The following is a 26,423-nucleotide window of genomic DNA, read 5'->3' on the forward strand; positions in this document are numbered from 1 at the left end:
CTCACAGGTGGCAGGGAGGCATGATGGTTAATTTTATGTATCAATTTGGCTGGGCCACGACTGACATCTGGCCCAGTACCCATCTAGATGTTGCTGTGAAGGTATTTTGTAGATGAGATTAATGTTTCAATCAGTGGACTTTGAATACAGCAGGTGACGCTCCATAATGGGGGTGGGCCTCACCTAATCAGTTGAAGGCCTTAATAGCCAAGGGTTGACCTCCCCCAGTGAGGAGGGAATACTCCCAGCAGACTGCCTTTGGACTTGAGCTGCAACATCAACTCTTTCCTGGGTCTCTGGCCTAGGCTGCTAGCCCATCCTTCGGATTTTTTTTTTTTTAATTTTTTTTTTCAACGTTTATTTATTTTTGGGACAGAGAGAGACAGAGCATGAACGGGGGAGGGGCAGAGAGAGAGGGAGACACAGAATCGGAAACAGGCTCCAGGTTCTGAGCCATCAGCCCAGAGCCTAACGCGGGGCTCGAACTCACGGACCGCGAGATCGTGACCTGGCTGAAGTCGGATGCTTAACCGACTGCGCCACCCAGGCGCCCCCATCCTTCGGATTTTGATGTGGGGCTTGCCAGCCCCCCACAATCATGTGAGCCAATTCCTTAAAATCTCTTTCTCTGCACACACACACACACACACACACACCCTGTTGCTTCTGTTTCTCTTGGAGAACCCTAACACAGAGGAATTAAATGATAAGACTATTGTGGCCGATGCCCGACACAAAAAGTACAGACTGTGGGATTCCATTTATAGAAGATTCTAGAAAAAGCAAACCTAATCTATAGTGACCGAAAGTAGATCTGTGGTAGCCCAGGCTGGAGCTGGGAGAAGGAACTGCAAATTTGGGGGATGATGGAATGAGACCGAGGAGAATGCATTTATTAAACTCATTGATTTGTACCCTTGAAAGGGGGTGCGTTTGGTGTCAGGACCACTGGAATATGCACATACAAAAGAATGAAGTTGGATCTTTTCCTCGTATCGTAGACAAAAATTGACTCAAAATGAATCATAGACCTAAATGTGATAGCTCGAGTTACGAAACTCTTAGGAGAAAATACAGGAGTACTTCTTGGCTATGAACCCCTTATCAGACCTATAACTTGCAAGTATTTTCTCTCATTCTGTAGATTGCCTTTCTGCGGAAGGCTTGCTTTGCTGTGCAGAATTTTAGTTTCATAGAGTCCCACTGGTGTTTTTTGGTTTTGTTTTTTTGCGCTTGCTTTCCATGTCAAACCCAAAAACTCACTGCTGATTATTTCAAGGAGAGTACTCCTTATGTTTGTTTTCTGGAGGTTTCACAGTTTCAGATCTTACGTTTAAGTCTTCAACCTGTTTTGAGTTGATTTTTGTGTATGGTGTAAGGTAGGGGTCCAGTTTTGTTCCTTTGTGTGTGGAGAGCCAATTTCCCCCGCACCGTTTATCAAAGAGACAACGGTACCTCCTTTGCTCCTTTGTCGTAAATCCATAATCATATACGCACGGGTTTATTTCTGGGATCTCAGTTATGTCCCATTGACCTGTGTGTCTGTTTTTATGCCAATACCGTACTATTTTGGCTACTATAGCTTTGTAATGTAGTTTGAAATCAGGAAATGTAATATCTCCGACGTTGTTCTTCTTTCTCAAAACTGCTTTGGTTATCCAGGGTCTTTCCTGATCCCAAACAAATTTTAGGATTTTTTTTTTTTTTTCTGTGAAAAATGCCATCTTGCTAGGGATCGCACTTCTGCAGATTGCTTCTATCGGTCATCAGGGAAATGCAAGTCAAAGTCACAATGGGATATCATCTCACATCTTTTAGAAAGGTTATCCTCGAAAAGATGAGAAGTAACACGTGTTGGAGAGATGAAGAGAAAAGAACCTTTGGGCACGGCTGGTGAGAGTGGAAATCGGGGCAACTACTTTGGAAAACAGTATGGGGGTTCCTCAAAAAATTTCAACTAGAACTTCCATACGATGCGGCAATTTCTCTCCTGGGTATTTACCCAAAGGAAGCGAAAGCAGTCCATCAAAGAGATAGCTATACGCCCACGTTCGTTGCAGTATTATTCACAATAGCCATAACGTAGAAACAACCTAAATGCCCATCGACGGACGAACGGATAAAGAAGATGTGGTATAGACATGCAATGGAATATTATTCAGCCAGGAGAAAGAAGGAAATCCTGTTTGCGGCAACACAGATGCATCTTGAAGGCATCGTGCTGAGTGAAATAAGCCAGACAGAGAAGGATAAATACCACATAGTATCACTTACGTGGAGAATCTAAAAAAAAAAAAAAAAAAAAGTGAAACTCACCAAAGCGGCGAGTAGAAAAGCGGTTGCCAGGGCCTGGCGTCGGGGTGGGTAACAGAAACAGAGAGAGGTTGATAAAAGGATACAAACTTTTAGCTAGAAGATGAGTAAGGTCTGAGGATCGGATGTAAAACATGGTGATTATTGTTGATTACCCTGTGGCGTATAATTGAAATTTGCTAAGAGAGTAGAAATTAATGTTCTCACACACACGCGCGCACACACACGCAACCACCCACAAACGTGGGAGGTGATGTGATAATTAACTAGGTGGGGAGAATCCTTTTCACAATGTATACCCAGATCCAATTAACTTTTAATTATCTTAGAATTTTGTCACTTATACCTCAATAAAGCGGAATAAAAGGAAAAAAAAATGAGTTTTGTTGTATACAAATTATACTTCACTAAAGTTGAATGAAGATTCTAAAGCGTGTGGGTACGCCTGCTCCCCCATCTCATAGAGGAGGTAACAGGGGTTAGGTGCCTTGCCCAAGGTCAATGGCTATACCGCCAGCCCATCATGACCACTGCAGGGGCTGGGGGCCTAGAGGATCCTGGTACCCAGAGGTCCTCTCATCCCCTTCGGCTTTGATCCGCATCGGGCCCCATGTCTCAGATCCCGCGGGCCCTCTCCCAAGCCCCGGGGCAGTATTTCCACCCCCTCTGGCACATCCGCTTCGGTGAGGCTGTCCTCCCAGAGTCTCCGGGGCCCCAGGAGCTGGGACTCTCTTCTCCTCACAGGTTGGCGGGAGTCTGGGCCCGAGGCGCTGACTGCCCCACAGGCCGTGGGCCCCGGGCTGTGAGTCAGACCTGGGTTTGAGGCCTCGCCCCATTTCTGAGTTGCCGTGTGACTGCTTCTCTCTTGGCCTTGGTTTCCTGTTTATAAAACAAAGGATCAGACGGTGTGATCCAGGGTCCATGCGGCCTCCGAGCTGCGTGGGCCTGAGCAGGCCAGCGCCTGTGGTGTGTCTGAAGGGGAAAATCTGGGCCCGTGACAGCATGCACTGATGAATTCAGCCACAGCTGGCTTTGTCAGCCCACCCCGACCTTGGTGACGTGACGACACAGCGTTTAGCTTTACAAGCTCGAGTTCCCCGGTTGAAAGACCGCTGTTTTCAAATAGCTTCTGTCTCCCCGAGGGCCTTCCAGCTTTCTGATGGCGACTGTCCACCCCTCCCCGATCTCCCGCTGTCTCGGCAAGCCGGGTGGGATTTCTGAATATTAAACAGGGAGGTGACCGTGTGACCCTTCAGGAATGCTTTCACCCCGCTGCGTTGGGCTCAGAGACCACGTTGGGATTCGTTCCTAGGTGTAACTCACGTTCCAGGGGTTTCGGCTAATAACAGATTTATCTGCAGAATGAGAGAAGAAACAGAATGAGCCAGAGCCAGAGCTGAGCAAGACATGAGGGGCAGATATGAGAAAGAGAGGCAGGGAGACCGATAGGTGGGAAGTCGTGCGTGGAGTTAGAGCCTGAGGTGATACGTACCTGGGTGTGAATCCCGGCTTCCCTTTTTACTACTTGTCTGAACTTGGATAGAACTAAATCACTGGGTTTGGGGGAGGATTAAAAGTTAAGGTATGTAATTCCTGTAACAGTGCCTGACATCTAATTGGCCCTCAATAGACGTTCCTTCTGGACACCCTCTACCATCGTCTCTCTCGCTCTCTCCACAGGCTGCTTGCCCTTTGGGAGCAGGGACTGTGTCCTATTCATCTCTGGGTCCTGGCTCCTGGCCCAGGGACTGCCCTACAAATATCGGCGATCGAAGGAGCTCGATGGTGGGTGAAGTGCCCCGAGGGGCGCCAGCCTGTGGAGGCAGTGGGCAGTCGCCCCAGGGTGCAGACCGAGGGGCAGCTGTGGCTTGTGGAGAGACCCTTGTGTACTGATCCCACATCCCTTTTCCCCTGGGGCCCAGGTCTCTGCTAGTCCCCCGGATATGCACTTCAGAACCTCTGTCCCTCTATCCGGCTCCCTGTGCTGGCCGTCCAGTTGCCGTGGAAACCGGTGGTTTCACACAGGACAAAGCACAGGGAGACTCGGCAAGGAACAGAAACTTGCAAACACGTTACGCAGCATAAAAGAAAAAAAAAAAAGAGGGTCTGGGAAACTGAGTGTAATAAAGGTTTTCACGGCCACTTGTGTGTGTGTGTGCGGGGGGGGGGGGGGGGGGGCGGAAAACCCAAACCTTCACAAGTCCCAGCTGGAAAAGGGTTTTGTCACTGTACTTATGTATTTTCTCTCTTATTCTTTTTTGTGGTTGTTGATGGCTTCCCCCTCCCCCCCCCCCCTTGGAGACAGACCCTAGCAACCCACAGCTCAGGAGTGCTGCTAAATCCATTGCCTGCAGTCCCTCCTCAAATGTCTCTTTATTCAAGCCTCTTCTGCTCGCTCAGAGTCCCTAAAACTTCCTGGGCGCCTCCACTGCACGCGTCTAAGCAACACTGCTTTTGCTTCCTAATGTTAGGGCAAAAGGTAGGGCCAGAAAGAAGCGGGAACGGTGTCCTCTCCACCTCTCCAAGAACTATAGCCCTTATGCTTCTGGAAGCCCCTCTCAGGCTAATTTTAAAGCCCTAGCATGGCGGGAGACTTCCATTTCTAGCCAAGAGAGAGCAAGAGAGTCCAGAGTTGCCCTCAGGCTGAAGACATAAAAAAAAAAAAAAAAAAAAAAAAAAAAAAATTGGACAAAATATAGGAAACAACTGTTTTTCGAACTTTGGACAACAGGCAGTGTAGGACTGTGAACCCCGACAGAAAGGAAACAAATGAGGTGAGCCCTGTGATTGCCCCCAGTTAAATGCCTGAAGGCAGTTTCCAGGCTGCAGACAGGGAGAGGAAATCTGGACAGAACTCAGCAGTCTCGCCGACTTGCAGAGACCAAGATCGAGGTTTGTAGAGGGTGAGGCAACTAGAGCTTGTTGAACATGATGGGGAGAGAGAGAGAGACAGACAGACAGACCTAGCTATATGCAGAGGTATGCTGTCACATATTTGGCTGAACACTCTATGGGCTCGAATAAGTTCACCTGGGAAACCAGTAGGCAGAGAAGTTCCCACAGCTCACAGAAGACTGGGAATAGTTTCTGTTCCCAGGGTGGCTGGACCTCAAAATACGTGGGGCATCAGATAGAGTCCTAGAAATCCTTAATAACAGAGCTACATTAGCCTTAGACTTAATGCTACTTTGGATCTGTCCTAACAAATCTTGAAAAGCAAGACTCCGAAGGATCCAACTGATCTCAAATGATTTAATTACATGCCCCGATATCTTTAAAGAAATACAACAAAACCCAGGACCCCCAAACCTAAAGTTAACTTGTGTTCTGGGGCACCTGGGTGGCTCAGGTCAGTTAAGCATCTGACTTCGGCTCAGGTCATGATCTCATGGTTTGTGAGTTCGAGCCCTGTGTCGGGCCCTGTGCTGACAGCTCAGGGCCTGGAGCCTGCTTTGGATTCTGTGTCTCCCTCTCTCTCTGTCCCTCCCCCACTCACACCTGTCTCCCTCTTCCTCTCAAAGATAAATAAACATTAAAGAAATGAACTTGTGTTCAACATTCGATATGATCCAGAGCCCAAAAGAAAAATTAATCAATTGAAACAGATCTGAAAACAATAGAGATAATGGAATTAGCAGGTGATGGTGTTAAAACAGGTATTACAAATATGCTCCATATGTTCAGGAATGTAGATGAAAAATTGAATACGATAAGGAGAGACATGAAAAATACAAAAAGACCCAAACGAAACCTCCAAAGATAAAAAATACAGTGTATGAATTGAACAATTCAATGGGTGTGATTAAGAACAGAATGGAAAGTGAAGAAGAAAAGATTGGTGAACTTGAAGACAAAGCAATACAAACTCCAAAATATAGCAAAGATTTTACAGGATTTAAGAGAGAGAGAGACAGATCAGTGACCTGTGGGACAGTATCAAGTGATCTAACTTTTTTTATGTAGTTAAGAGTCCCAGAAGAAGAGGGAAGAGGGGTGGAAATGGAAAACAAACACCAGGATGGCAGATTTAAATCCAAACACATTAGTAATTACATTAACTGTAAATGGCCTAATGCCCCAATTAAATGGAGAGATGATCGTGTTGGCTAGACAATCAAAACTCAAGTTATATGCTGCCTACAAGGAATTCATTTTAAATATAGAGACTTGGATAGATTAAAAGTAAAAGAATGGGAAAAGATCTACTATATGAACACTTACCACGAGAAAGCTGGAACAGATCTATCAGTATTAGACAAAGTAGACTTCAGAATGAGGAATAGTAACAGGCCAATTCATCAAGAAGACATGCTAATCCTGTAGAAGCATGTAATAAGAAAGCCTCAAAATACCTGAAGCCAAAATTGATGGGATTGAAAGGGGAAACAAAAAAATCTACACTTACAGCTAAAGATTTCTATACTGCTCTCTAAGTAATTGATAGAGCAAGTAAACACAAAATCAGTAAAGATATAGAAGACCTGAACAAGACTATTAAAAATGGACTTAGTTGACATTCATAGAATACACCACTCAAGAACAACACGATACAGATTCATTACAAGTGAACATAGAATGTTCACCAAGCTCAACCACATACCAGGCCATAAAACAAGTCCCAATAAAATTAAGAGGATTCATATCATATAAAGTATTCCCCCTGACCACAACTACAACAGATTTAAATTAGAAATCGGGGCACCTGTGTGGCTCAGTCAGTTAGGTGTCCGACTTCAGTTCAGGTCATATCTCATGGCTCATGGGTTCGAGTCCCATGTTGGGCTCTGTGCTGACAGCTGGGAGCCTGGAGCCTGCTTCAGATTTTGTGTCTCCCTCTCTCTCTGCCCCTCCCCCATTCACATTCTGTCTCTCTGTGTCTGAAAAATAAATAAATGTTGAGAAAATTAAAAAAAAATTAGAAATCAGTAACAAATATTTAGAAAAATCTTCAACTATTAAGAAATTACAAAAATTTTCTAAATAATCCACAGATCAAAAAAGAAATCACAAGCAAAATTTAAAAATATTTAAAACTGAATGGAAATGAAAACACATAATGTCAATATTTGTGGAACGTAGCTAGAGCAAAACTTTGAGTGAAATTTAAGCAATAAATGTTTATGTTACAGAATGAGAAAGGTCTCAAATCAGGGATCTAAGCTTCCAGGTTAAGAAACTAGAAAAAAAAAAGAGCAAAAAAAAAAAAGAACATAAAAGGCAAATGGTAGAAAATAATAAGGATAAGAGCAGAAATCGAAGAAATTGAAGAAGACAGCAGAGCAAATCATTGCACTGAACAGGTTAAAAAAATGACAAACTTTTAGCCAGACAGATAAGACACACAGAAAGTAAGAGACTCTTAAAATATGAGGACAAACTGAGGGCTGATGGGGGGTGGGAGGGAAGGGAGGGTGGGTGATGGCTATTGAAGAGGGCATCTTTTGGGATGAGCACTGGGTGTTGTATGGAAACCAGTTTGACAATAAATTTCATACATTAAAAAAAAAAAAAGAAAGTAGACAGGGGGCTCAATTTGCCAATATTAGAAATGAGAAAGGAGACATCATTACAGATCTTATATACATTAAAAGGATAATGAGGGGATTTTATGAACAATATTTGGCAACTTAAATGAAATGGACAAATTCTTTGAAAGACATAAATTATTGAAGTTCACTCAAAAATCTATAGCCAAGTAGCCCAAATATCCCTGTAGTGATTAAAAAATTGAATTTACAGTTAGAGACTGACTTTCTTATAAAGAAATCTTTAGCTGGAGTTCACTGATGAATGCTACCAAACATTTAAGGAAGAAGGAATACTAATTCTGCACAAACTCTTCCAGAAAATTGAATAGGAGGGAAGACTTTCCATTCTTTTTGTGAAGCCAGCACGACCCTGGTACCAAAGCCAGATGAAGACATCACAAAAAAATGAAAACTGCTGACTGGTATGTCTCATTAAGTCAGATGCAAAAATAACCCTATCATACGGAATCCAGCAACACATTAAAAAGATGATACATCCGGAAAAGTAGGATTTGTATCCCAGGGAACAACCTAAGTGTCCTTCAACAGGTGGCATCCCCTACATCATGGGATACTTCTCAACCACAAAAAAGGAACAAGCTATCGGTATGTGCAACAATCTGAGATGAATCTCTAGAGGATTATGCTGAGTGTGTGTGTGGGGGGGGAGGGGCGGGGAACCTAACAAACAATGCATATTCTATGATTCCATTTATATGGCGTTCTTGAAATAAGAAAATCATGGAATTGGGAAACAAGGGCTAAGGAAGGGATGCGTATGGGAGGGACGTAGGTGTGGCTGTAATAGGGCAACAGGAGGGATCCTGGTGTTCCGTATCTTGACTGTATCGATGCTGTTGTCCAGGTTGTGAAATTGCACTGTAGTTGTACAAGATGTTAGCACTGAGAGAAACTGAGCAGAGGGGACACGGGATCTCTGTATTATTTCTTCACACTGCATGTGAATGTACAATTGTCCCCAAATTAAAAGTTTAATTTAAAAAAAGGGAAGGTGGGGTGCCTGGGTGGCTCAGTCGGTTGAGCATCCGACTTCGGCTCAGGTCATGATCTCGCAGTCCGTGAGTTCGAGCCCCGCGTCGGGCTCTGTGCTGACAGCTCAGAGCCTGGAGCCTGTTTCAGATTCTGTGTCTCCCTCTCTCTTTGACCCTCCCCTGTTCATGCTCTCTCTCTGTCTCAAAAAAATAAATAAATGTTAAAAAAAAATTTTAAAAATAAAAAAAGGGAAGGGACGCCTGGGTAGCCCAGTTCAACTCTTGATCTCAGCTCAGGTCTTGATCTCATGGTTCATGAGTTCAAGCCCCGAACGGGGCTCTGTGCTGAGAGTGCAGAGCCTGCTTGGGATTCTCCTTCCTTCTCCCTCTCCCTCTCCTCCTCCTTCTCCCTCTCCCTCTCCCTCTCCCTCTCCCCACCCCCTCTCTCCCTCTGCCCCTCTTCATGGCTGGCATGCACTCTCTCTCTCTCTCTCAAATAAAAAAAATTAAAAAGTATTAAAAAAAAGAAAAGGAACTGATATATACAACAGCATAGATGAATGCTAAAATATGCTAAGAGAAAGGAGTCGGTCACGAAAGGGTATTGACTGTGTGCTTTCATTCATATGATATTCAGAAAAAGGCAAAACTGTAGGAATAGATCAGTGGTTGCCGTGGATTGGACTCGGGGAGGAAATGACTGTAAAGGAGCAGGAGAAGACATGTGGAGGTAATGAAAACGATCTTGACTTCAGCAACAGTAGTTATAGGACTATATTTGTTAAATGCATCAAACTGGACGCTGGAAATTGGTGCATGTTATTGTTTGCTCACCATACCTCAACCACACTGATTGAAAAAATTCTATGATGGTGAATCTGGAAGACATCTTGGAGATTAGCTAGTCTAACCACCCCCATTTGAGAGGAAGTGAAAGTGACCAGGAATGTGGATGGGGCGGGGAGCTTCAGGAAAGTCCCAGGCGGGGCATGAAAGGAGGGGGACAAGGCATCTGTCTGGCTAGAGCACAGGGGAATAGGCCATGAGGGAGGGGAGTGGGGACAAGGCTGGTCACATGGGAGAGGAGACACTGCCCAACACTGGACGGTGTTGTTCGCTCGATGGCACCTTTGTGCCAGTTAGAAAAAAAAAAAAAAGTCATCCTTCTGAGTGAACCAGTTAGAAAAAAGGCACTTCCTCTGGACTGACCCATTAGGAAAAGAGACAGCCTATGGGCGGATCGATCAGTGAAAAGTGCCCGCTGGGGAGCAGATTTAACCCTCGCTCATAACCTCCCAGCCCAATGCCACGCCTTGCACAGCTGAGGCAGGTCTGCCTGGATGCCCAGCGGTATTATCCGGGCAGGTGTCCTTTCGTGGTGACAGCGGTTCTCTTAGCGGTGTGCAATCATCCCATTTGCAGGTACCCAACCGTTGTCCCTCCCCTGGGGTATGGATTACAGCTGAACCCTTGCCCTTGCCCTCTCGCTGTTGGTGTTTTGTGTGTTCCTCCCCAGAGCAGGTAGGTTAGAACGTTTTGGGCAAACGCCCAGCAGCGTGTGGACTCGGCAAGGTCCTCCCCTGCCCGTGTCCCTTACAGAGTCCTCCAGCACGGCACTGGTCCCTCCGGAAACATCACAGCATTCCCGGTCCTGTACCCCGCCGTGGGCTCTTCCCCCCCCCACACCAGAGCACTCCTCTGCCTGTACGCGGTGTAGCTCTCTCCGCCCTCTTCCCCATGCCATTCCTAGGCTGTGGTTTTCCCTACAAACTCCCTTCTTGGCAGACGTTGTCTTGTGAAAAGCCAGGGCGTAGAATCAATTAGTTTCCCATTTCAATCAGAAGCTATGTATTCCTTTGAAAAAGCAACCGGTGCCTTGGTTTACTTATCCCTGCTAACAAATGTCTGGGGGAGTCTCTTTCTCTCCCTTTCAACTCGTATCTGCCCACAGATGTCAGCCTCTGCTCCCGGAGCTGAGTCTCGGGGCCAAGGGAGGCCACAGGAGCCATCACTCTTGCCCTGGCCCCTGCTCCAGGGTCTCGGAGCTTGAGAGGGACGCGAGCCCGGTCTCTGGAGCCCCCGCCTGCTTAGCTGCAGTAGAGAGAGAAAGTGCAGGGCCGCGAGACTGTGGGTAGATACCCATCAGAAACCATGTAAGCCAATTTTCCAGAATTTCCCCGGGTGGGCTTTCTAATGACTTGTAACAGGCTGGAAGGCTCTCCCACAGTCCCAGGCATCAAACAGCCCCTTGCCCGTTGGTGTCAGTTTCCTGGGGGAGTGGGAGGCCTTCTCAAGAGGAGCTGGGCTGGACTCTGTGGTCTGAAGGCCAGGTCAAGGGCGAATGGTCCCCAGGAGTTGCCGTATGCCCCGGGCGGTCTATGGGAACTCATTTATTAATGCAACAACTTACTGAGTAGCGGACACACACTGTGGTAGATTTTGCATGTCGACTTGAGTGAGCCATAGAATGCACAGAGAGCTGGTTACACATTATTTCTGGTTGTGTCGACATGTGCCAAGCAGTATTCAAGCTGCAAATATACAGCAGTGAACCGAACATACAACAAATTCCTGCATGCAAGCCACTTCTCCCGTAGCGAGGGAGAGGGGGAAGCATTGAGAAACAAATCAGCATCTGTTAGTTGTCACAAGGTCTATGGAAGAAAATAGACCAGGGTGGTTGGGGGAGGGTACTGTGGTTCTTAACGGCGTGGCCGGGGATGGTCTCACTCAGGAGCTGACATCTGAGCGGGGCCTGAATTAATTGAAGAAATGGTCCAACCCGGGACCTAAGGGAACAGTGTTTCAGGTAGAGGGACTAGCAATGGCAAAGACCCTGGAATCACAGCATGCCTGGAGTGTTTGTGAAGCAGCAAGAAGGTCAGCGTGGCTGGAATGAAGCGAGCGAGGAAGGTGTTGTCTGTCTAATCCATCATCAGCTCCAGCGGGCCGTGCCTATAACACACATCCTAGATCTTTCCGTTTTGCTCTGCCTCTAGCGCCATCACCTGAATTAAAGCCGCCATCCCCTCACCTGGACCAGTCTTTCCTCCACTCTCCCTCCCCTTCCATTCACCCTCCATACAACAGCCGGAGCGATCTTACTGGTCAGTTAGTGATAAATTGGATGATTGCTCCCAGCCTTGCATTTCCTCCCTGTAAGAATTGTACAGCCTTCACAATCGTACACCCTAGTGCCTCCTATCAGAGTAGACACAGTATATTTCCTGGTCCGGCTGCTGATGGGCTCAGCCATGTGCCTTAATTTGTCCAAGGGGATGTTACTGCACAGGATGCAAGCAGTGACTTTAAACGAGCTTGTGTCGTTTGCTTGGACTTTTACGTAGCTATCATCTTCCATGAGAAGAACATACCTCGGTAACCAGAACGAGAACCATAGAAAAGACCTAAAACCACCCATTAGTGGGAACCACCAGACACGCCAGCTGCCTTGCACACCGGTGAGAGAGAAAATAACTTGTCAAGATCCACTGAGATTTTGAGCGTTGCTTGCAATGGAGCCTTATGGCAACACGAGCTGATGAATGCATTTGCCGTTGTATTTGTACTAAGTCCAAACTCTACATGGCCTGGGTCCCTGCTGCCCACCTGCCAGTCCTGCTCCTTGCCACATGGTGTCTTGCCCATGGAACATTCTCTTTAGCTCTTGAGAACATTAATCAATGTTACTCCCACCTCAAGCCTTTGTACAGTCTGTTCTCTCGACCTAGAAATCTCTGTTCTCAGATTGTGCGTGGTTGACTCTTTCTAGTCTGCTCCAATGTCTCTGCCCAGATATCTCCACCTTAGAGTAAGCAATCAGTCACCCCGTTTTCTTCTTACTGCTTACTGCAACTTACCGAAACTTGCTGCTTGCTGAAATTATGTTTTGAAAAATTATGTTGGCTTGTTTATTGATTCGTTTCTCCCTCTCATATGTAAAAACCAAGGAAGCAGTGACACCGTTACGTCCAACTTTGGTTCCTAGGGCCTACAACAATGACCGACGAAAGCTAGTTCTTTGAAAAGGTTATTAAAATCGATGGCCCCCTAGCAACACTGAATAAGAGAGCACATATTACTACCATCTGAAATGAAAAAAGGACACCACTGATCACCTTACAGACTAACAATAAGAGGATATTATGGCCATGTAATTAATGCCAAAGAATGAAAACATTTTAAGCAGATGGACAATTCCATGAAAAGCACAACTTACCAAAAGGACCCCCCAAAATCTGAATGGTACCGTATCTATTGAAGGTTGAATCCATAATTTAGAATGTTTTCATCAGCAAAACTACAGGCTCCCATGGCTCCACCAGCAAATTCTTCCAAACCTTTAAGGACGAAATGACGAATTCTTCCAGGGAACCGAAGAAAGAGAGCGTTTTTCAGCTTGTTTTATGATGCCAACATAACTTGGATACCCAAATCCGATAAGGACGTTGCAAATCAAATCCAGCGATTCATAAAATGAATCATACAGCACCACCAAGTTAGGTTTATTCCAAGAATGCATCAACTGAGGCGATCGAGGAGTTTTCTTCTTTGTTCTGTTAATGCTGTCAGTTGTAAAGGCTGAATATTAAACCAACCTTGCATTCCTGGAATAAACCCAAGCTCAGAGAAAAATCAATTCCACATGGCCCCAGGGGTTTTCTATTACCTCTTGGACCCAACCTCCTATTGTTCTCCCTCAGTTTGCTCTACTCCAGTCACGTGGCCTCCTGCTGTTCCACAAACACCCAGGCATGATCCTGCCTCAGAGCCATCATACATGCTGTTCCTTTGCCTGAACGACTTTTCTTCTAGGCAACCACATGTCTAGCTCCCTCATTTCCTTTTCTCAAAAGCTGCCTTCTCCATGAGGCTTTCCTGACTTCCCTATCTAAAACCTTTCTCTCTTTCTCTTTCTCTCCCACCCCTGATGATTTCTAGCCTCTTTTCCTACTTCACTGTTTATCTCCAGCATTTACTACCATCCAACACACTGTACGTTTTATTTATTTTGTGCGATGGTGGATCTTACACGTCAACTTGACTGGGCCACAGAATGCACAGAGAGCCATTAAACTTTATTTCTGGGAGTGTCTGTGAGGGTGTTTCCAGAAGACGTTAGCATTTGAATTGGTGGGTTGGGAAAAGCAGAGGTCCCCGGTGTGCGGGGGGGGGGGGGCACCATCCCAATCTTTGAGGGCTTGGATCGAGCAAAAAAGCAAAGGAAAAGTTAAATTCTGTTTCTGACTGATGAGCTGGGACGTGGATCTTCTCCTGCTTTGGAGCTCCTGGCTCTCAGGCCTTCAGACCCAGACTGGCTTCTACACCATCAGCTCTCTGCCTCTCTGGCCCTTGAATTACACCACCAGGCTTCTGGGGGGGTCCAGTTTGCAGACTGTAAATCGTGGGACTTCTCAATCTCTCTGACTGCATGAGCCAACACTTAATATGTACATTCTTTTGGTTCTGTTTCTCTGGGGAACCCTGACATGCACTTCATTTGTTATGTGTCTTCCCTAAGTAGAGCAAAAGCTCCATGAAGGTAGGGATTTTTGTCTGTTTTTGTACTGTTGTATCTCCAACATCTAGAACAGTGCTTGGAACACAATTAGGTGCTCGTAATAAATATTAGAGGGTATGAATGAATGTCCTCGATGTCCTTCATAGCAGGACGTACACGGAGAAAACACCCACGGAGGACCTACTATACCTCTAGGGGTGCTGGGGATATAGAGTTGAGTCAGGTCCCATCTCTGCCATCCAGCATGTGATAGGTTGGGGGCGGAGCACGGGGAGACTCGGATACAGAAGCAGTTCAACTCAGTGGGTCAGATGCAGCTGCTTTTCATTATTTAAAGGAGCTATTCTCTATAAAGCCATTGTGACACCGAATTAGGGAATACTGAACTGTTGCTCCTAGTGAAAATACAGTGTTAGTTTCCTGCAGGCTTCCAGTCACAATACTTTTGTCAACCAATCAGTACATGACCTTGTTTTATGCATGTTTCTGTTTAAAGACGCCTTCACAGGGATTGTTGGTTCACTACAATGGAACTCACGGCCAACAACGCTAGTATTCGTGTCTTAATGGAACTTCTCTCACACAGATATTTTCATAAGGTTCACCACTCCGTGCGTGTCTGTGAATGAGACGGTATTGATTTTGGGGGTGAGGTTCTAGCAAGTAGGCGAATTCACAAATATGGAACCTGCTAATAACGGTGACCGACGGCACTTCGCGGCTCAAGTGCAACCCGCTGGCACCGTCCCAGACCAGGACGGGGCTGAGAGAGAAGCAGGGGCCAAGGCGGGACGGGGCGGCTGTTGGAAACCCCCGTCTCCAAAGGAGAGGGAGCACCTTCCCAGAGCTCCTCCCTGAGACCGTTTCCCCCACGCCCTCCCTGCCACCCTCTTTTGACAAACACATTTTCAATCTGCTAACCATGGCTGGTTTGAATGACTTGAGTTGTCAGGTCTGATTTTGTTCTCGGAAAGTCAATTTTTATTCTTAATTCTCCCAATCTCTCCGCAGAGCTGACAGCTCCCCGCAGCGTGTGGGCCACAGCCAGGGGAGATCTGGAGGAAAAAGAAGACCCTCTTCAGGAACGAAGCTGCTTATGTGGATTTGCTGACAGCTTGGATGGCTTGTCTTTTCTTCTGCTCTCTGCACTGCGAGCATTTGCGGGGGGGAACAGCCCAGGGGTTTGAAGTCTGCAAGTCCATGGCCAGGGCTGAGCGCTCACGTGAAGTCCTCATCCCCCATCAGTGATGCCACAGGGGTTTCCAGAGCAACCACGGAGGGTGGCAGAGCTTGGGGGGAGGGCTTCAGGTGGGAGGAACACAGCAGAAGCCCTCCTCAGCGTGGGCCCTTTCTCCAGCTACTCCCACAGCAGGAAGCAGGTGCGAGGGAGACAGGATATAACCCCACTTGCTCTCCCGTTTTCAGCGGTGGGATTGGGTGATTTGGCGACGTGGTCTGCCGGATGGCCAAGTGTTCATAATGCTCAGAGAAGATGGGTGTGGTTTCTGCATGATTTATCTTTTTCTTCATTATTCCCAAGATCTCATACTATTAAAGCATTTAAGCATCCCGGCCATCAGTGAGCGAACATTTACTGAACATCTCCTAGGTGCCTAGCCCTGTGCTGGGTATTGGGGACACAGAAGTGAACAGGTGAGGTGTGGCTCCTGCTCCCCTTAAGCTGACGGTCTAGAAGTGGAAATTAACACATGCTGTTTTCACTGCAAACGGGACAAGAGTTACAAGGAGAAATTTAGGGGAGAGGGGGAGGAGCTATTATAAGAGAAACTAGTTTAGTTTGGGGATTCTGAGAAGGCTTTCTGGTGGAAATGGTATTTACACTGAGACGGGAAGTAGGAGCAGGAAGTAGCCAGATACGAAGCTTCCTGGCTGAGGGGGGATAGCATGTGCAAAGGCCCTGTGGTAAGAAGGCAAACTCGTAGAAATGTTAAAGATCATCTTGACCTACTCCCTTCTCTATTTTATAGATGAAACATCCGAAGGGCAGTGACTTGCTCAAGGTCACACAGTGCATTGGAAGCAGGACTGGGACTGGGTCCCGAGAGCCTATTCTCAGTGCACAGCTCTTTCACTGGTTCCCATCAGGCCTGGAGGCCTCAAGCTTCTCCCAATTTCCCTCTTTCGACTCACAGGTCATCTACCTGACTTCTCTTCCTCCGTCCTCAGCCCTAGATGCAGTGACTTGAGGTGGGTCACTGAAGACTTGTGAAGTAAGAAGAAATCCATATATTGGTCCCTGGCCCTAGTTCCTGACGAAAGGGCTCCTGAAACCCTTGTAAATAGGGATGCTAAGATAATCTTTTGCTCTGATATTTAGTCTTTGGCCTCAGTTACTGGCACAGAGCTCCTAAAGCTTTTGTAATTTTCTCAGTGATAAAAATGGTAGGAACACTACTGTTCTGTTGTGACTCTGGTTCCTGACACCGGGCTCCTAAGTCCCTTGGAATTTCCTGGGTGATAGGAGTGTCTTTTCTTCGAAAGAGGTGACCCTGGCTGGCTCCTGAGTGGGGGCTGGTCCCCAGAAAGACCAAACCGTAATTAGAAATTTCAGATTTTCAGCGCTGCCCCCCCCCACCCCCGCCCTGTTCTCCAGAGAGGGGAGAGGGCTGGAAATGAAGTTAATAATTAATTATGCCTGTGTAATTAAGCCTCTCTAAAAATCCCATTGGTACGGGTTCAGAGAGCTCCCACATTGGGGAGCACATCTATGTACCAGGAGGGTGATGTGCCCCAACCCCCAGGGGACAGAAGCTTCTGCACTTGGGTCCCTTCCGGACCTTGCCCTCTGTAGGTCTTCGTCTGGCAATTCATTCGTACCCTTTATCATGTCCTTTATCACATAATCAACTGGTAAACACAAGTGTTTCCGTGAGTTCTCTGAGCAGTTCTAGCAAATAACCAAATCCAAGGGGGAGGAGGTCAGGGGAACGACAAGAAGTTGTGGGTAACTTGGGGACCTATCACAGATCGGCATCTGAATTGGGGGTGGACAGCCTTGTGGGACTGAGCCCTTAACCTGTGGGATGTGAGCTTATCTCCGGGTAGAGAGTGTCAGAATTGAGTTAAATTATAGGATACCCAGCGGGTGCCACAGAATCGCCCCTCCCCCCCAACACCAAGCGATGCTAGAAGCATTATATGATAGTAGTGTGAGGGTAAGGAGAAGCACCCAGGAAGAGTGGGGTTTTCCTTACGCAGAATATTCGTCAGGGGGTAGGCGAGAGAGGAGAACCCTTTGTCCTTGAACACGTGCTGCTGTGGCCGTGCACGTTCCCCAGGCTGACGATGGCGTGGGAAATGGGCCCAGGGGCGTGTGTGAGACCGCCTCCTCACCAACATCAGAGCCAGTGTCTCCCTGCCCATGGCCCTGCATGTGGCCCTGGGGTGGGCCGGGGGTCCCAGCGTCGATGTCCTTCAGGGAGGAGTGTGGACCCTTTTGGTTGGAAGCCTCGCCGGAGCAGCCCCTGCAGGACTTGGGAATCCCAGGAGTTGAAGGGACTCCAGCAAAGGACAGACTCAGATCAGAGCCATGAACCCTCTCAGGACGTTCCAGTAGGTTTTAGACAACCCCCAGTGCTTCCTTGTTGTTCTACTGAGGAGGTCCACAGAGGGGAAGGGATATATCCACGTCCACGCAGCGACTCAGAGGCAGGGCAGGGGTCCTGAGACTTGCTCCGGGGGTCTCAACACGTTTGAAGCAGAGGATTATGGGAACCTTGAAGACTCCATTGACCACGGAGCTGACAATGCCTACCACCTTCCCTCAATATTTGCAGTAGCAAAAGACAGGCGACTCAACAGTTCGGTCAGATTCTGACGGCATTGGAAGAGCGGAAGAGGCATCCATGGATGCAAATATTGCCCAGGGACAAGGAGGCGTGGCATCACCGGCTGTGTGTCCCTGGGTAGGTCAGGTATCATAGCCTCAATCTCCTCATCTCTCAAATGCGAGTAGGGATCCTGATCCCACAGTGTGGCTGTGAGGGTAAAATGAGATAGGAGTTTCCTTTCCTCTCCTGCCACCATTTGGTCTATAGCTCACGATGTCTGTCTCCCTCCCCCTCTCTCCCTCTGTGATGGTTAATTTTATGTCAGTTTGGGCCATGGGCTACCCAGACATTTGGCCAAACATATTGGCTCTGTGAGGATGTTTCTTGATGAGACTAACGTTTGAATGGGTAGACTGGGTAAAGCAGATTACCCTCCCTAATGTGAGTGGGCCTTATCTAATCAGTTGAAGGCCTGAATAGAACAAAAAGGTTGAGGAAGAGGGAAACCGTCCTGCCTGACTGCCTTGAGCCGGGACGCTGGTCTTTTCTGGCCTTCAGACTTGAACTGGAACGTTGCCTCTTCTTGGGTCTCAAGCCTGCTGGTTTTCAGAGTAGAATTTACATCACTGGCTCTCCTGGGTTTCCATTCTGCTACCTGCAGACTTAGGACCCTGCAGCCTCCGTAACCTCATAAGCCAATTCCGTACAATGAATCTCTTTCTGCAGTCAGCCCCCCACACAGTTGAAGATCCACCTATAACTTTGGATTCTCCCCAACCTTAACTACTGATAGGCTACTATTGACCAGAAGCCTTACTGATAACAAAAAGTCAATCACCTCGTATTTTGTATGTTGTATGTATTACATACTGTGTTCTTACCGCAAAGTAAACTTGAGAAAAGAAAGAAAATCATGGGAAAAATAAAATACATACAAGACTGTACTGTAAAAAATTTGCATATAAGTGGACCCACACAGTTAAAACTTATATTATTCAAGGGGCAGCTGGGTATGTATATATCCATCCCACTGCTTCTGTTTCTCTGGAGAATCCTGACTAACACACCCTCCCTCTGCCCCCTCGGGTTCAGTGACTCAGAGGCCCCTGGGCCTCCAGGTCTGACACCTGCAAAGAGTCTGTCCCCAGGTGTCCTTCCAGAGTCCCCGGCCTGACCCGATCCCTTCCCTGTCTCCATCTCTGCCGTGGCGCATATCCTTGCCCCTCACCCACAAGGGACAAAAGATACTGATGAGGCAGAACCAGTCCAGAACCCTGGGTCCAAGTCCCGACTCAGCCAGCAACTTGTCGAATTGAGAATGAGGACCGAGGCTTGCCGTCTGACGGGGCTGACGGTCCCTCACTGCCCGCCCCACAGGATTATCCACGGGGATGAAAAGAGGATTGTGAGTTTTCTCCCTCCCCACCCCTTTCTTGAGGCTACAAGGTGTGTGTCTACAGGCTTCGTACCTTGTTATTCCTGCGCTAAGCCGCGGGCTTAGGATCTCACTCCTGTAATGTTCCCCACGAATGTTCGATGACCGGCTGAAGGAGCATATGAGGAGTCTCTGTGTAATTACAGGAGACACCTGTCAGAGGCTCCGAGACCCAGAGATGTCCAAAGACGTTCTATTAAATGAGATGGAAATTAAATGGCAAGCCAGGCTGGTGTGCTGGAGGCAGAGGAGGACAGCTCTCCGGGATCCAGGGGCGTCAGCAGGCTCTATTCCAAATATGTTTCTGAGCAAACGGCGGAGCCCGGTGAACCTTGGACATGAAGCTCTTTTCAAATGAGTCTTTAATAAAATTTAGTCTAATACAAATTGAGCCTAATTAAATTGTACCCGTTGAAAATGCACTGCTGTACGTCTGAATGATGAAATCGGGATCAAAAAGCAATAGAGGAAAGATGCGAAGGTAATTTTCCACTTGTACTGAGCAAGCTGGGATCTCCGAATTGCGGTTGCGTTGAGCGCCCACCCGGGATCATTAAAGGGCCAGTCCTCCAGGTTTATGGGCTCTCAAGGTCAGCACCGCCTCTCCCCTCCCTCCCTTCGGCTGCCTGCCCCTTGTCCTCCAGAGAAGGCAGAGGAAGGCAGGAAGGGCTGGCAGACTTTTCTCCGTCCCTGAAAGCACGGCGCGTACTCCCTCCTGGAGGCCTCTGCTTCCGCCGTCCCCCGCTGCCTGGACCGGCTGCCCTGTAGGTCTTTACGTGGCTGACTCCTTCTCGCCATCCACGTGAGGGCTTATGGACGAGCTCCCCCGGGCAGCTCCCCAGGCCCACCCGCATCACCCTCTCACCTGCTTTGTTTGCTTCAAAACACACCCGTCTCTAGGAAACATCCCTTGTCTTGGGTCCCTATCTTTCCACTTCTACCCCCCCCCCCCCCGCCCCATCCCGGTGTCCAGATGTAAGCTCTCAGAGCTCAGGACTTCATCTGTCTGTCCTGTTCCCTGCTCTCTGACCAACGCCTTGACCCTGAACAGGTGCTGAGTACTCATCGAATAAATAGGCATCAGAGCTGGAGGGTCCCAGAGGTCAAGTAGCCAACCCCATTTGGAAGCCCAGAGAGGGGAAGGGGCTTTCCAAGACCACCCAGTGGCTGTTGGTCGAAACACCCTTCTCATTTCTGTCCCATCAGCCAGAATTAGCGTAGGAGGTCGTCTGGGTCATCCAGAGGGTGTGGGCCTGGAGCGGGGCCACCTGGATTCAAGGCCCCCCTCTGACTTCACTGGATGTGTCGACCCCCGCCCCCCTCCGCAGTTTCAGAACCCGAGTTCGCTCTTGTATGAAATTGAGATGCCAGTGGTGACCAACCCCACGGAGCCCTGCACCCAGCCCCGGCAAGGTGATGTTAGTATCCCTGCCGTCAGTGGAAGAAGCAAAGCCTCAGGGGGTTCGGTGACTTGCTCAAAGTGACACCAGCCTCCGGACTCAGGTCTCTGCCCTTGCCGCCGCCCCAGGAGGGCCAATCCCGCCTCCTCCCACCCCCACCCCGGAGTCCTCCCGACCCCTCCTCCCCCCAGTGCCTGATGATGGATAGGGGCTGCTGGCTTCCGCTCACCCGCCTCTCTCCTGACAAGGCTGCCTCCCGTCAGGTCTGAAAGGCAAGTTTACAAGATAGATTTAAAAGCCTCCCGGACAGGGGAGCTTGTTTACATGCCTCGGGGGCCAGTTCAGCTCTCCGCCTCTAATGAAAACAGACTCCGGTTCCCAGGGAGCTCTGAAGAGGCGCGGGGCTGAGAGCAGCGGGAGGGGACGCTTCCCTGCAAGGAGGCGCCGGGCTGTCCTCAATCTTGGGGGGCCCCCAAGAGCCTTTCAGTCAGTTCCCCCTCTTTATCTACTCTGTCTCCCCTTTCCAGAAACACTGCAACAAGGGTCTCAAATGCGGGGGGGGGGGAACGTGGGTGGGTTCTGGCCTATAGACGAGATGGGATGACCCAAATAGTGATTTTTTTTTTTTAAAGAATTGAGCCAACGTTTAAAAGTCAGATGATCTCTTATTTAAAAAATTGGATTTGTACCTTCCCTTTAAAAATATCAAAAGGCTCTCCAGCAACCCCACTATCGGCACACGCGGCCCCCTTGCAACAGGGCGGGTGGGGGGGGGGCACTGGGGCAGAGAAGCAGCCCCCTCTCTGAACAGGGCGGGTGTTTTCTGCTTTCCTGCCGGTCCCACCTCTCCCATGCTCCTCTGCTCCTTCTCTCATTTGCATTTCCTGCTCGTTCCCTGTACAGCCCCCGTCATCGTGGCCTGGTAGGGACTCAAGCCAGTGCACCCGTTTTACACATGAGGACGCCGAGGCCCAGAGAGAGGAAGTGACTTGCCCAAGGTCACCCAGAAAACTGATGACGCAGCCGGGCCCGGGGCCCAGGGCGTCCTCTCCTGGGGAAGCGTTTGCCGTCCCGAGCAAGGCCTGCGCGCCGGGTTTCTGGCAATTTCCTCCTTTGGCGTCTGGAGGCAGCCACAGCCTCCTTCACGTGGCTCCCGTCCCACAAAGTAGCTGCCAGGAGAGCTTTGAAAACTCAGATCTGATCTCATTATGTCACTCACGTCCCGGCTTTGGGAAGAAAGAACACTCTTCCTGCTCTAAGGATACAGTCAGCCTCCTTGGGATGACATTCAGGGCTGAACTCTGCGGCCCGGCCTACTTTCCGCCTCACCCTGTCACCCTGCCCAGCCCTCCCCGGCAGCCACGACCCTGTTGGACCCTTCACTCCTCCCCCAAAACATCTCACTCTGCCCCTTCCTCAGGCCGCAGGCCGCTCCCCTTCTGCAGACGAGATTCTGCTCAGCCTTCAAGGACTCACCACGTCACTTCCTCCAGGAAGCCTTTCTTGACCCCCCGATCCCAATCCAGGGCCCCCAAGTCAGAGTTAACGACGTCCCCCCTCTCCTTCGCCACTCAGTTCGTTCCCTCATTACATAGCCCAGATGGCTCTGTGGTCCTGCCCCGAGGAGCCGTATTTGCCTTATCCACCTGCTGGCCTATTGATAATAACATTTGCTGAGCGCTTGGTGTGTGCCAGACGGAGCCTTTTACGTAGATGAGCTCATAAATCCAATAGTCTTTTGAAGTAGCTTGATCTCCCTATTTGTTCAGTGGAGAAGGTAAAGAACAACAAGTTTCGGTAGCATGACTAAGGTGGCTCAGCCAGGGAGTGGCCCTGGCAAGACCCAGCTTGGATCTGGAGTCCCAGGTCCTGCCCTCCACGCTGTAGGTGAGGGGCTCAGAGCCGGAGTGCGTGTGCCTTTCGGATCCAGGGCCCTGCTCCCTTGCCAGATGAGCCCAGAGGGAATCCTCAGGGTCAGGGCCAGGGAGGCAGCTTCTGGAACAATTTCCCCAGCTCTCAGGAGCTCAGGCCTATTGCCCGATGCCCACCTCCTGCCCCTGCCCCAGCATTTTCCCCTTCTCCCTCTCCCTCTCCATCTGTACCCCTCATTGTCCTCAAAGCCCAGAAAGCAGCTTTCCTTGTGGGGCCACCATGGACCAGAATGAACTGCTGGAATTTCCCCAATACGGCCCCCAGCCTCCAGGCTTTTACGCCTGCTGTTCCCTCTGCCTGTGCTTAAGACCTCCCATACACTTGTCCTTGTCCTTTCAGAGGCCAACACCACACTCCTCGCCTGGCCCCAGCCTGCCGACCTCACCGCCTGGGCAGCACAAGCCTCCCTCTGTTCCTCACACGGACCAAGTACTCTCCTGCCCCAGGTTCGTGCGCTGGCTCCCTGTCTGCCTGGAATGCCTTTTCCCTGCTTTCCCATCTTCTGGTCATTTAAGTCATAGCTCAAATGTCACCACCTCAGGGTAACGTGTGCCCGGTTGGCACCTTCACAGCAACAAGGGCTGATTCACATGGCTGTCTTCTGTCCCCGCTGCGTTGGAGCCTTGGGAGGGCAGAGGTCACAACTGCCTTGCTCACGGAATCCCCAGCACCTGGCCCAAAGCCCAGCACACGGTTATGTGCTCAATAAATGTTTGAGTGAACGCTAGGAAAAGAAAGGGGAAAAGAGAAAGTGAGAGGGAGGGAGGAAGGAAGGGAGAGGGGCAGGAAAGAAGGATACAAGGGAGGGAGGATGGAAGAAAGGGAGGGAGAAAGGAGGGAGGGAGGGAAGAAAGGGAAAATAAGAAAAAGAGTGCCCAGGTCCTGAAACTCTTGCCAAGTTGCCAGGTCGCGCTTTGAAACCAGCAAAGCATCTTGTCCCTGGCCCAGGGAAGGGGGGCAGTGGGAACAAGAACAGGTAGGGAACAGACATCTCTCTTTACCCTCCAAAGGCAGCATCTGGGTGCGGCCCATCATTGGCAATTGCTCTCCAACTGAGACTCTCTCCCCTCCCCGACCCTGAGAACAAGGGTGACAAATGAGGACAGACGCCCTTGCACGTCATGTGCACTGGGGAGGGCCAGATAATGGTCAGGCTGGGCCTGACCAAAGGCCAAATTGAGGACAAGAAAGATTAGAGTCTGAAGAAGACAGACGTCCGGTGAGCGGGGGAAAGAGCGGGCCCCCGGCAGGAAGGCGCCTGACGCTGAGGAGAACGGCTGCGGCCACCGAGGGCCTGTGTGAGCGGCCTCACTGCTGCCTGGTAACACACGACTGTGACCCAGATCACAAATCAGAGTCGGGGTCCCAGATTAGCACTGGAATGAAGTCCCGTGAGAATTCAAGGGGAGAAAAATTCACATAAAATTTAACTTAAGGATTAAGCAGCCGTGCTTTCCGGCGAAGTCATTCTTAAATCGCCCTGCATTTGGGCAAGCTCTCGTCTGCGGGTCCCCAAGCTGGCAGCGGGTGGGTGACACACGGTGCCGCCTGTCTCCGGGCCCCTTTTCTCAGGTTCCCCGGGAAGGGCTGGCTCTGCCTGCTTGACCCCTGCCCATCAGTCAAGCCTCTGATCATCTTCTGCTATTGGGTTACGGAGGGAGGGGAGAGCAAGGAGGCGTGGAGGGTGCCCGGCAAGCCCATTCCCCTGCGGGATTCTAGAACCAAGGTTCTGCCCTGTGGCACATCTGCCCGCTGCAGACACTATCATGCCACCAAGCGGCGCTCCGAGCAGGCGGGCCATATGCAGGATTGAAAGGGAAGACCTCCAAGAGGCCTTAGAGATTCTCAAGTCGGCTTCTTCCCAGAGGAGGAGAGCAAGACCCAGAGAGTAGAAGGGATCACCCTTCTACTTAGTTAAATATCGGGGCTGGAATTGGGCCCCAGGGCCTCTTGACATCTGGGCTTTATTCCTCAATGACAGCGCAGGATGTTCACGTAGGTAGTTAGAGCCAAGTAGCATCTGCCCCAGGACGCGGACTGGAATTACGAGAAACAAGATACGTTTTGTTCCCCTTGAGGCTGCCCAGCTGGCAAGATGTAATGCGAGACCGGCTGGAGCTCACCTTTGTCATCAGCTGGGCAGAGTGACCTGAGAGTGAAGCCAGAGGAACCAGAGCAAATACATGGACAGAGACGACTCCGGAGGATATCATTTGAGCACCTGGATCCAGCCATGCCTGAATGCGGTGAACACCGGTGGCCTTGGTTACATGAAAAGTCAAAACTTTTCAAGTCCAAGACTATTTAAAGATTTTTTTTTTTAATGCTTATTTATTTTTAAGAGAGAGAGAGAGAGGGCACGAGCAGGGGAGGGGCAGAGAGAGAGGTGACAGAGGATCTTTGGCTAACAGTGGAGAGCCTGATGGGAGGCTCAAGCTCACCAACCGTGACATCATGACTTGGGTTTGTGACTTGAGCCGAAGCTGGATGCTTAACCGACTGAGCCACCCAGGCGCTCTGGTCTAAAGCCACTTAAATTGTGTTTCTATCCTTGGCGACTATACAACGAATACAATTTCTGTCTTCTGGGGGAGGGAAGCCAGGCTTCTAGGAATGGCCTGCAAAGCTCCGCATGACTCGGAACGGTAGTTCCACATCACTCTTCTCCACCCCTACAGTCTAGGCTTCTTGCTTTAGCCACACCAAATGGCACGCTCATGCCTCCCAATCCTCGTGCCTCCGTGGACGCCTCTATCTCCCCCAAAGTGGCCAGAGAAGGTGTTCGGAAAGATGAGCCTTTTGATAGATTTCCTGCAATCCCTGACTTGCCTTAAGAGCCTTGGTTCTAGAATCCCGTCACTCGGGTTCAAAGCCTGGCTCTGTCCCTCCCTCCTCATGTGTCCGTAGGAAGGCTCCTTACCCTCTCTGGGCCCCAGGCTTCTTTTCGGTGTTTGGGTTCGATTTAGTGACGTGGCGTCCGTAAAGAGCTTGGAACGGCGTCTTGGCACTTTGTAAGCACCCAATAAATGTTAGGTGTTATTATTCACTGCAGAGAAAACGAGGCGAAAATTAACAAGAACTCTGACGAGGACCTCTCGTACCTTTCACTACGACTCTGTTTCATATTAAACGGTGTTTTATATGAGTGCTTACGATGTCGCCCTGTTTAATTGATTTAGAAGCACTTCTGAAAGCTTGCCGTTGCCCAGAGCACAGGTACGCTGTTTAAACGTGATTAACAAAGATGTTTGTGGTCATTTTATAAAATGTTAAGCATCAGGTCTTTAGTGAGGAACATCATTACATCGTTTCCACGGGAGAATTGGATTAGATTTAGATCATTTCGACTAATAAATGCATTTTACAAGCCCGGGCTCTCCCAAGCTGGGTGCACAAAGTCGTTCAGAAATGGAGGCGCTCCCTAGGGACCTGAGCTCCCAGCCCTGCTCAGTTCCTGGCATTGGCCCCCAGAACCAGGCGGAGAAGTTTCACGTCCCACCCTCGTGCAGCC

General features: G+C 49.2%; 1 protein-coding gene and 1 long non-coding RNA gene across 2 annotated transcripts in view; both read right to left on the minus strand.

Moving 5' to 3' along the window:
- Window positions 1-2,607: 2,607 nt before the first annotated feature.
- LOC147576525 (uncharacterized) lies at window positions 2,608-7,321 on the minus strand. The gene is made up of 2 exons (XR_015240872.1): window positions 7,016-7,321; window positions 2,608-3,668 (listed from the first exon to the last, which is right to left on the minus strand). It is a non-coding gene; the product is annotated as an uncharacterized LOC147576525 (long non-coding RNA).
- A 2,091-nt stretch (window positions 7,322-9,412) lies between these two features.
- Window positions 9,413-26,423, minus strand: part of LOC147576526 (uncharacterized) — a 126,027-nt gene continuing 109,016 nt past the window's right edge. The window contains exon 6 of the mRNA XM_086677609.1: window positions 9,413-13,196. The gene's annotated coding sequence lies outside the window, so the exon portion shown is untranslated. The remainder of the gene's footprint in view (window positions 13,197-26,423) is intronic.

Source organism: Puma concolor, chromosome D1 (genome assembly GCF_028749965.1).
Source record: "Puma concolor isolate L17-30 chromosome D1, mPumCon1.1.hap2, whole genome shotgun sequence".
In the NCBI taxonomy this organism is placed as follows: Eukaryota; Metazoa; Chordata; class Mammalia; order Carnivora; family Felidae; genus Puma; species Puma concolor.